The sequence below is a fragment of the Gavialis gangeticus genome, unplaced genomic scaffold (genome assembly GCF_001723915.1).
Source record: "Gavialis gangeticus isolate Ggan-Ray unplaced genomic scaffold, GavGan_comp1, whole genome shotgun sequence".
Classification (NCBI taxonomy): Eukaryota; Metazoa; Chordata; order Crocodylia; family Gavialidae; genus Gavialis; species Gavialis gangeticus.
In genome coordinates, this window is record NW_017728995.1 from 43,770,160 (window position 1) to 43,780,472 (window position 10,313).

At 47.4% G+C, this 10,313-nt stretch overlaps 1 long non-coding RNA gene across 1 annotated transcript in view; it reads right to left on the reverse strand.

Annotated features, from left to right (window-relative positions):
• LOC109287844 overlaps positions 1–10,287 on the reverse strand; it is a 26,326-nt gene extending 16,039 nt beyond the window's left edge. The window contains exons 1-3 of the long non-coding RNA XR_002094977.1: positions 10,186–10,287; positions 8,047–8,183; positions 3,969–4,024 (exon numbers count right to left, since the gene is read on the reverse strand). This is a non-coding gene — a long non-coding RNA (uncharacterized LOC109287844). The remainder of the gene's footprint in view (positions 1–3,968; positions 4,025–8,046; positions 8,184–10,185) is intronic.
• Positions 10,288–10,313: the final 26 nt, after the last annotated feature.

Sequence of the window (10,313 nt, forward strand, 5' to 3'; positions counted from 1 at the left end):
CTCTCTCTTCTTTAGCAAGCTTATAAAAGACTGATTTTCTCTTCTCTATCTTTTTATCCCTCTGTTGTTTTTATCCCTCTATCGTTTTATCCCTCTATCTTTTTATCCCTCTGTTGGGATGTACACAATGGAACATCTCTTGAGTATGTTCTATGCTGACTGAACAGGCATTCAATTACTTATCTCTCGAACGCCCACGCTCATTGTAATGTGTCAGATGGTATGAGAAAAGATAAAGTAAAAAAGATAGCTAGCTATTCTGCAGATGGTACAGTGCCGAAAGAGTGACAAAATGTTACTCCCCTCCCCCCCATATTGGAATTTTATTCCCATAGGCGCTTCCAGTCTTTGGTGAGATTGGAGATGGTAATACCTTTTCACAACCTTCCTCATTTGTGTAGATCCCCTGGTCTATGGTGTAAAGAGGGTAATTATTTACTGGAAAATACCCTGGATTTTTGTTTGCCCAAATGGAGCTAATGCAGAAAAGGAAAGGAACCATAAGCTTCCAGGGCATTGTGACAGAGATGCTTTGCCTCAAACTCCATACCAAACTAACATACCATCCCTGGCTTTAGTTCTTTTGTTAAACACCAAAGAATCAACATACTGTGCAGGGTAAAATATATAAAAGTCTTCAGTAATTCAGGGTAGATGAAGTCTTTAAATGTTTAAATTATTTTTTTATAGCAAAACTTGGTCATTTACTCCCTAATGCCTGGTACTTGCATAAAATCTGAGGGCATTAATGAAACTGTGGGCCGTGGCAGGGCACTGTTTGTGCCTGCCACTTTAAGGGGCTAGAAGGCCACAGCCAGCAGGTGGCTGATTAGGGCAGCCATTTTAGACTCAGGGCTGCCTATATAAATAGGGCATTTTGCTACCTAGGAGGCCAGGCAACAACATTGCCTGGCTATAAGTATCATCTGGAGGTAAGGGAGGAGCTGTATGGGGTGGTCAGGAGGCTCCTGGTCCTGGGCATGACCTAAAACTGCACTGGAGTGCAGAATGGGAGGGAGCCTCATGCAGCTTGTCTGGGGGACAGGGAGGGGTTGGACTGGCTTCCTGCTGCTGCATGTGCACCTGGAGGTGTGTGTGGGGGGAGTAAGTGCCCCTTAGATCTGTATATGGGGCAGGTCTGGACTGCCTGCTGCAGGCTTGGGTTCCTTGTCCTGCTGCCCTCCCCTGAGGGCTCTGTAGCCTGGTGGGCAGGACCTAGCATGATGGGGCTGGGCAAAGAAGCTTGTTGTGGCCACTGTGAGCTCTGCGCTGCCCTGGTGTTGTGTCCCCTGCCCGCTTCAGAGCAGCAAGGGGCATAACGCCATGCCACTACCCCTGTTGCTTTGGGGTGGGCAGGGGGCACATTGCCAGGGCAGCACAGGGCTCGCAGTGGTAGCAATGAGCTTCCCCACCTGGTCCTGCCCACTGGGCTGCAGAGGCCCTGGGGGAACGCAGCACAACAGAGAGCCGGACCCTGCAGAGGGCAGCCTGCACCCACCTCATTCACAGATCTGGGGGACACGTGCTGCCCCCCCTCCCCCCCGTCTCTCACTTGAGGCTGCAGCTGCCACCTTCCGTGGGCAGCAGCTAGGGCTCGGGCACTGCTGTAGGGGGACCAGGGGGCTGCAGACCCTGGTCCCATAGCCCTAGCAGCTGGGGGGCCCCCTCCAGCGAGGCCTGGACCTGCATCCTAGTGATTTAAGGAGGCAGGGGGAGCTCTGACCTTTTTCCATGATAAAAACCCAAAATCAAATACCAAAATTTATAAGTATTTAGAATTTTTATTTTACAAATAGCATTTGGCTAGTTTTTTAACAACAAGGCACGGCAAGAAAGAACTAAAGGAAAGGTATCTGAGAGAACTATATGGTCACGAGGGGGCATCATCATCACTGCCTCTGGAGACTCATCCTGCTACTAGACAAGAGAAGAGAAGGCACTGGAAGAATTTGTCGGCTGCTATAATCCAGTGTAATGTCAGTGTTACTGTCTTGTATCGTGCTGCCATTTTGGCTGGGGATGAAATGGGGACCTGATATAGGGGTATAACAAGGTTGAAGGAGATGCAGCACTAAACACCATAGTAGAGGGTATTGTGTAGGAGAAACCTAAAGTCGTAGTTGAAGGACTTGGATGGATATCAAAGGGGAGAGGGAATAAGCAGTTTGTATATTTTCCATCGTGGTTGCTATTTTGAGCAACGGGTGGGTGGGAGTTAGAGCCCAGGATGAGGAGGAAAAAGAGTAAACTAACAAGGTGGTGCCTTGATAGTCCCTAGAACTTCCCTGTAATGGTACAGGCATTATTTAACACTCTATATTATAGTTACTGTAAGTGATTCCCTCTAGACTTTGGGTCTTTTTGTAGGTGGTCTTCTGACTGATCTGAAGGGCTTCTGGGTCTCAAGCACTGTCTGACTCTTGGTCCACTGCATTAATAAGATCTTGGATGAAACTCCTTTGGGTCTTGCTTGACCCTCTACAGAGGTGTTGTCCAGTAGTCTCTACAGTTGAGATGTTTGTGTAGAGGCATCTGGTTACAAATATACTCTGTCCTTCGCACTCCTATGTCCCAGCTAGAACTCCTTCCTGCCTTAGTGTGGTCCTGACTGTATCTCCACACCTACACTCAGTTGGAGAATTGCTGGCATTTCTGTGCATAGCAGAGACCAGAATTTAGATAGGCCTGTACATATACATACTCCTCGCCTCAGACATAACAAAGTCCTTGACCTTACCCTGAAGTATGCTGGACTATGCTGAAGTACAAGGCTTAATTGCTCTAGGAGGAGTACAACATAGCTGGAATCACAAAGAAAGCACCCAGAGTGACAAGCTTTAAATAGAAAAGTGACATCTGGAGCAGTAAAGAAATCTATACCAGTAAGGAGACTTGACCAATAGTATAAGAGCTGTTTTATGACAGCAATTTAAAACCATTTAAACAAGGTATTATTAAACCTACTGTCTAACACTAGGTATGGGTGCAAGTCCCTTTAACATGACATAACACAAAATGCGCTTACAATAAACTTCAAGTATAAATCGTTAAACTTTATAAGAAAACGTTTATACCTAAAGATCTAGAATTAAAGCCAGACAGGAAAGTTGGGCAGGCAACGCCCTGTCATCTCATGATACTTAAGAGTACAGCTTAGCTGGAGATCCTGTCATGTACAATGACATGCATGTGCTATTAATTGAGATTCCATAACCTTATTAAACAGGAAATCTAGTTTATTTAAACTTGTGAAACTTGCACAAGTTTCACTCCTGCTGTGTCTTCGCAGAGTACACCAACCTCTGCTAATGCTGCAACTATACCCTGCCCCTTTGATCTCTTCACCAGAGCCTGAGTTGTAAAATGGAAAGAATGCAGGCAAAGTTTAATCCTGGTATTCCCTTATGAGTGCTATATGTTGATCTTGATTGGTATCTTTAGTATTGTTCTTTGTTATGATTGCATCCAATCATTTAGGACAATGCCAAGAATCCTGTATAGAAATGCAGTTATTTTTGCCAAGTTACTTCTACTTAGACCCTGAGGAAGGTCTTGACATATTCAAATCCTTTCTATTTCTGTAAACACAAAGAAAATAAGGGCCTGGGGTAGCAGGTCTTGGAGAGAATATTTTAAGAACACTTAAGCCTGGGAGAAAGTTCAGTTTTATGATTAAGATTTGTTGCTGCTGCTATTTAAGTTGGCAATAAAGAAAAACATTACAAAGCCATCGTATTTGGATTTTAGCCAGTCAAAACTGTGTAAAATCCACTGGATTATAATAGGGTTGTAATAGCAGTCAGTAAGGGCATTGTTAGATATTCTCTCACCCTGGAACTGTCAATGGTAACATTCTTCATACTCTACAGGGCTCAAACAATTATGCTGAATGTAATGTTAAGTATTACCAGAATCCAAAAGTCTGATTTTTATCACTTGTTGCAAATGGCACAGATTATGCATATTACCTTTTGGAGTTTCCAGTGCTTATGAAACTTTTGATTTTGCTGTTGATGCACATATGCTAGAAGGAGAGAGGATGAATGTTGAATAAAATATATATTTTATTACAATTATGGAGACACATCTTGAGGCATCCATTTCTCATCAGATTATATTTATGATGAGCAAAAGAAAGTGGAAAGACTAGAGAACAGGTGATTATCGCATTCTGTTGTGCAGTTTATTCCCCAATTATGCAAACATTTCTGAAGTTCAAAAAGGGAAGCTGCTGAATGAGAGATGAATTGTAAAACAGAATCAGTGTCTTAAAAGATGTGAAGTGCTTTAACTGAAGAGCCATATACAGCTGTCACGGAGCTGGGTTTAAGAGTGGCAGTGATGCCCCTGGTAGCTCCGCAACCATGCAAGCTTTGCCCCAAAGGCACCCTCTTGTCTCACCTGCCACACCTTGTTGGTAAAATAAACTAGAAGGCTGCCCAGGGGTCTTCACTTGGACCCAGTCTGCTGAGCCCCAATCAAGCTCACAGGTTTTTGGGCCCTTTGCCAAGCCTCTCTTTAGTACCTTTTATAGTGTGCAGGGCACCTCAGGCTTTATGGGCCAATTGCCTGACTCCAAACCTCTTTACCATTCCCCAAGCATCATGGGTGTTACACAGTTATACCTTCCGTTGGGGCATCAGCCTACTCGACCTCCACCCTTTTAATGTAGCTAGGCCTCTTAGCCTAGATCCACTGTGTTGGGCTCAGCTTTGATGCACTAGCTCTGTCTCCTCTTGTCACCAGACCCCTGGCCCTTGTCTACTGTGCCCCTCTGGCACTTGGTCTTTCCAGCCCTCCAAAGCTCTCACCCCTCTGGCACTGGGGCTGTACACAATTGTGTGTCCCCATCTAGGCACTAATGAGGCCTCCTCCCCCCTTATTAGCCTCAACCCAGTCCAAACAATAACAAAGACCTAAGCCCCTGGACTATAACATAACACTAACAATAAAGACAGCACTCTGCCCCTTCAAGAGGGCAAACTCCCACCTTTAGAATAGCATAACATACCCCTTAGCCCTAGGTACCCTGTGAGCTCATAGGGCAGGGGCGGGCAATTCTTTTGGGCGGAGGGCCACGTACTGAGTTTTGGCAAGCCATCGAGGGCCGCATGATAGCCAGAGAGAGGCAGATAAACATTAATTTTCTAAATTTTTAGGGGCCCCATGGACCAGATAGAATGGCCGAGCAGGCCGCATCCGGCCCCCGGGCCACATTTTGTCCACCCCTGTCCTAGAGTCTTACTATAGTAGTTTCACAGTTGGTAGGGTCAGAAGGGACCTGAGCAGATCATCAAATCTGACCCCTTGCCTTGGGAGGAAAAAGTACTGGGGTCAAACGACCCCAGCAAGTTGTTCATCTAGCCTCCTCTTAAAGACCCCCAAGGTAGGAGCCAGCACCACTTCTCTCGGAAGTTGGTTCCAGATCCTAGCCACCCTGACAATGAAGTAGCGTCTCCTGATATCTAGCCTAAATCTACCCTCTGCCAGCTTGTGACTGTTATTCCTAGTTACTCCTGGTAGCGCTTGGGGAAACAGGGACTCCCCCAATGCCTGCTGGGCTCCCCTGACCAGTTTGTAAATGGTCACCAGATCCCCTCTCAGCCTTCTCTTTTGGAGGCTGAACAGGTTCAGGTCTCAGAGCCTCTCCTTGTAGGGCCTGCCCTGCTGCCCCTGATCATGCGAGTGGCCCTTCTCTGGACCCTCTTCATGTTGTCCACATCCCTCTTGAAGTGCAGCGCCCAGAACTGGACACAGTACTCTGACTGCGGCCTGACCAGTGGCACATAGAGGGGGAGGATCACCTCCTTGGACCTGCTTGAGATGCATCTGTGGCTGCATGACAAGGTACGGTTGGCCTTCCTGACTGCTTCCCCACACCATTGGCCCATGTTCATTTTGGCATCGATAATGACTCCAAGATCCTTTTCTGCCTCTGCACTGACAAGAATAGAGTTCCCCAGCCTGTAGGTATGCTGCTGGTTCTTCCTCCCCAGGTGCAGCACCTTGCACTTGTCAGTGTTGAAACCCATCCTGTTCTCATCCACCCACCCCTGTAACCTGTTTAGGTCTGATTGCAGCCTATTTCTCCCTTCTAGCGTGCCCACATCTTAAGTGTCCCCATAGCTTAGTGTCGTCTGCAAATTTGAACAGGGTGCTTTTTACACCTTCATCCAAGTCACCGATGAAGATGTTGAACAGTGCAGGCCCGAGGACTGAGCCCTGTGGAACCCCACTGTCCACATCCCTCCAGGTCAAAATGACCTGTCCACCACCACTCTCCGGGTGCAGCCCTCCAGCCAACTAGTGACCCCTTTGACTGTGTAGGTGTTGACTCCACAGTCCTCTAGTTTTTTAAAGAGAATGGGGTGAGAGACAGTGTGGAAAGCCTTTCTAAAGTCCAGAAAGACTATGTCCACTGCTACACCTGCGTCCAAGGATTTTGCGGCCTAGTCACAGAAGGCCACCAGGTTAGTCTGACAGGACCTGCTTCTGATGAACCCGTGCTGGTTCAGAGATGGCAAAGCAGGCAGCCAGTTGCATCAAGCAGCTCTCTTGTGCAGGCACTTTCTCCTTGCAGTTGCAAACGAGTGACCCCAGCCAGTCCTGGCTCTGAGCTTCTATGTCCCTGGACTCTGATCCCCTTCTGGTCAGCTGACCACCTGCAGGTGCTGGCTAATTACCTTGTTAGCCTCTTAAGCAACCTGCCGCTGTGGCTCCTTCTGCCATTAAAGGCGCAGGCACACCTTGGTGTCTTGTGACAATAACATAATTGTATCCACCAACATTTATTGTAGATGCTGATAAATTTATCATAGCTGATTTATGGCCCAATTAAATCAGTGGTAAATATCACAGTGGTTTCAAGCCAACAAGTGTAAAATGATGACAGCTTAAAGGAGGGCTGTCCAACTGGCAGGTTACGTGATGCCTCCAAGGGGCTACCTGTGGTCCCCCAGCTCCTTGTCTGGGTGTTGCTCCCCTAACCACTCCAGCTGCTGCTGTTACCACCAGAGTCTCTGGGCCCCTCCCTCCTCCAGCTTCCATTTCTTGCCCTCAGCCCTGGGGTTACGCAGGGAGATGCAGCTGAGGGAACCTGTGGCCAGAAGGCTCAGGGTAGGATTCTGTGGGATAAGGGAGGGGTGACATTGTGTGGGGGGAGGTGCCAGCTGCACAGTGGGAGGGCCATGGGCACAGTATCCAGGAGTGCTGGCATGGTGCAGTGGAGGGATCCCTGCCATGCAATGCAGCCAAGGGATTCACAGAAGTTTAGGGCTGGAAGGGACTTTGTGAGATCATCAGGTCCAGATGATTGCAACCTGTGCAGCCCTGGCTTAAAAAATGGTGCATCATTGCCTATATATGGGCTTTAGAATATTTTCGTATGTATTTTGTAACACTAACTACTCAGAACTTTATCATTATAAACCTAAGAAATCTACCCTGTTTCTACATAGGAACCAAAACCAAGAATGAAGACTTTACTACTGAACAGAACACATTAAAGGTGAAAGTAATTTGGTTAAAGCTTTATCACATCTTCTGTCCTCAGAACCTGCCTTGTACTACATAGAAGACTCGCTATAAAAGGTACTTTCATTGTGCGCTGCAGATACTGCTACATTTTAAAAATAATATGCAAAAGACTCAGTGACTTGAAAATAGCTTAGGCCAATTTCTCACCTTCACTCCCCACTTGTGGCCAAAAAAGAGGAGTCTGCAATTCCCTGATACTGAGGCCAGTCCTATAATCTCAAGAACCTGCCATTTGGGGAACACTAAAGAGCTGAGGTGGTCCAGCCACACTCCTCATCTCAGCACCCTCCCATTCTGGGATCCAAAAGGGCAACTGACACTTTCAGTTCTCTGCAGGTAGGTCTCCTTTCCACTAAGGAAACACCCAGATTCTCTGCACTGCCATAGCAGCAAAAAGACACCAGATTACAACCCAGAATCTGACCCTTGTTTTCAATTTGTGATTTTTACTCAATGGCCACTGTTGTATATTGTCAATATTGCCTGCCCCTGAGAAAATTAAGCAATTACCATATTCCTGTATATGCATTCTTCCTGCTAAATTCCCTGGGGAAATCCTCCTTTTGTGTTCTATTTTCCTTTCTTTATCTGTGTCTTCTTTTCCCCAGAGTCAGATATCTCCTTCTTCCTCTTGATTACATATTTATCTGGAAAGCAATGAAAAGCATATGAACAAAGGAACTGCCAAACTAAGTCAACTGAGTCCAAGGTACACATCGTTCTATAAGAACTCAGTGTTAGGGTCATGCAGAATAATCTGTCCCTGACATTGTATCTCATTCTGGTCTCTAACAGTTATACTGTGAAGCAAGAGATTCATAGCTTCATAGATATTAGAGGTTTGACCAGACCTCTTGAGATCATCAGGTCCAGCCCCCCCGTGCTTGGGCAGGAAAGACTGCTGGAGTCAGATGACCCCAGCAAGGTGTGTGGCCAGGCATTTTTTGGAGATATCCAGAGTAGGTGATTGTACCAATTCTCAGGGGTCTATTCTAGACCCTGGACACTTGAGTTGTAAAGAAGTTTTTCCTTATGTCTAATCTAGCAATTTTTGACTGTTAGTCCAAGTCTTGCCCTGGGGAATCTGGGTGAACAGACATTCTCCCAGTCCCTTATATGAGCCCTTTATATATTGATAGGCTGCCACCAAGGCCCCTCTGAGACTTCCCTTCTCCAGGCTGAATAGAACCATGTCTCTCAGCCTCTCATCATATGGACTGCTCTCCATACTTCTAACCATATGGGTAGCCCTTCTTTGGCCCCTCTCAAGCTTTTCCACATCCTTCCTGAAGTGTGATGCCCAGAACTGGCCACAGTACTCCAGTTGTGGCCTCACCAATGCTGAGTAAAGAGGGAGGATGACATCCTTAGTCTTGTTTGAGATGCCTGTAGCTAGGCTGGAGGCTGGCAGGGGCCTGCAGCAGCCTGGTCAGCCTGCAGGCCTGCAGAGTGCGGGCCTGGCAGGCATGCAGCACAGCAGGCCCAGGCAGTGGCACTGGGATGCAGGCAAGATAAGACAGCTGGCCTGTGACCTGCCAGAAAGACCCAAGGGCCTGGATTGGCCTCAGGCTCCCTGCTGCTTTTCCCCAGGGCTCAAAATGCCTGGAGGCTTTTAAAGCTTGAGGCAGGGGCTACCACAGAGGCTGCCCAGCTCTGGGGCAAGAGAGGCTTTTAGCCCAGGGCCCTGGGGTGAGCCTCAGGCTGGCCCTCTAACAGCAGGTCTGATCCAGGAGCAAACTTGCTCCCGGGTTATGTGTACACATGCATAAATATACAGTAACTAATTGCATGTAAATTTGCTATCTGCATTTGCAGATAGCAAATTTACTCGCAATTAAGCATTTTTATTGTGCAAGTATGCCTGCACACTTCCAGATGCATGTGCTTGCTGCACAGTAAACTATACTACTGCGCAGTTAAGCTTCTCGTGTAGATGTGCCCAGTGATCTCTTGGATGTGGACCTAAGCCAGTGGAATGAACTATCTCAGAAACTGAAAACCATCACACATCTCATCCCTTTCTGCTCTTAGTGCCAATTGCCAAGCATATTTCTTTGACCTTAAATAAGCATATCAAAGTACTTATTATTAAAAACAAAATCCAGAACAAACCCTTCAATCGCATACACGTCTACCTGGAGAGGAGGAGAGAGAACAAGTACGTAACACATGTTCGTGCCATCTACTTTTTAAAGTTTGCTTTAAGGTGGGGTGGAAATTTAAAGCACCTCACTATTTATTCTGGAATAAGAGTGCCTTGTTCATGTTCAGTTCAACCAACTTTCTAGTGCCTGCTGCTGCTCATGCTGACAAGTATGGACTCATTGTTTCCTTGTCCTCTGGGTCTGGCCAACTCCATCTCTTGTTCCTTGTTTGACATTTGGGCCGCAGGCACACAGGGACTGTGTTTGTCTAACACCTCGCACACCTCTTCCTGGTCCACAGAGTCCCAGGGCATTGCGTGAAGACAAATACAATAAGAAAAAGGAGCGGGCTGTTGAGAAGAGCATTCTGGAAGAGCTCCACGTGGAGACGATGGCTTAAGGTGCTGGTGGAAGGTGCTCAGATCCTCCCGCGATGAAAACCTACGGGGTATAATCAACCCCCCTCAAGGGAAGCTTCCCGGGTAAGTTCACTCTACCACCGTACTTGGTTTTCAAGCAGCTCACGCGGCGATGCCGCCCGGGCTGGCACCCCTGTCGCCCGCCGGGGCACCCTCTGGCTCTGCGCTGGCGGGAGGCTCAGGGACCCGGCGGCGGGGCAGCGCTGCCGGCCGG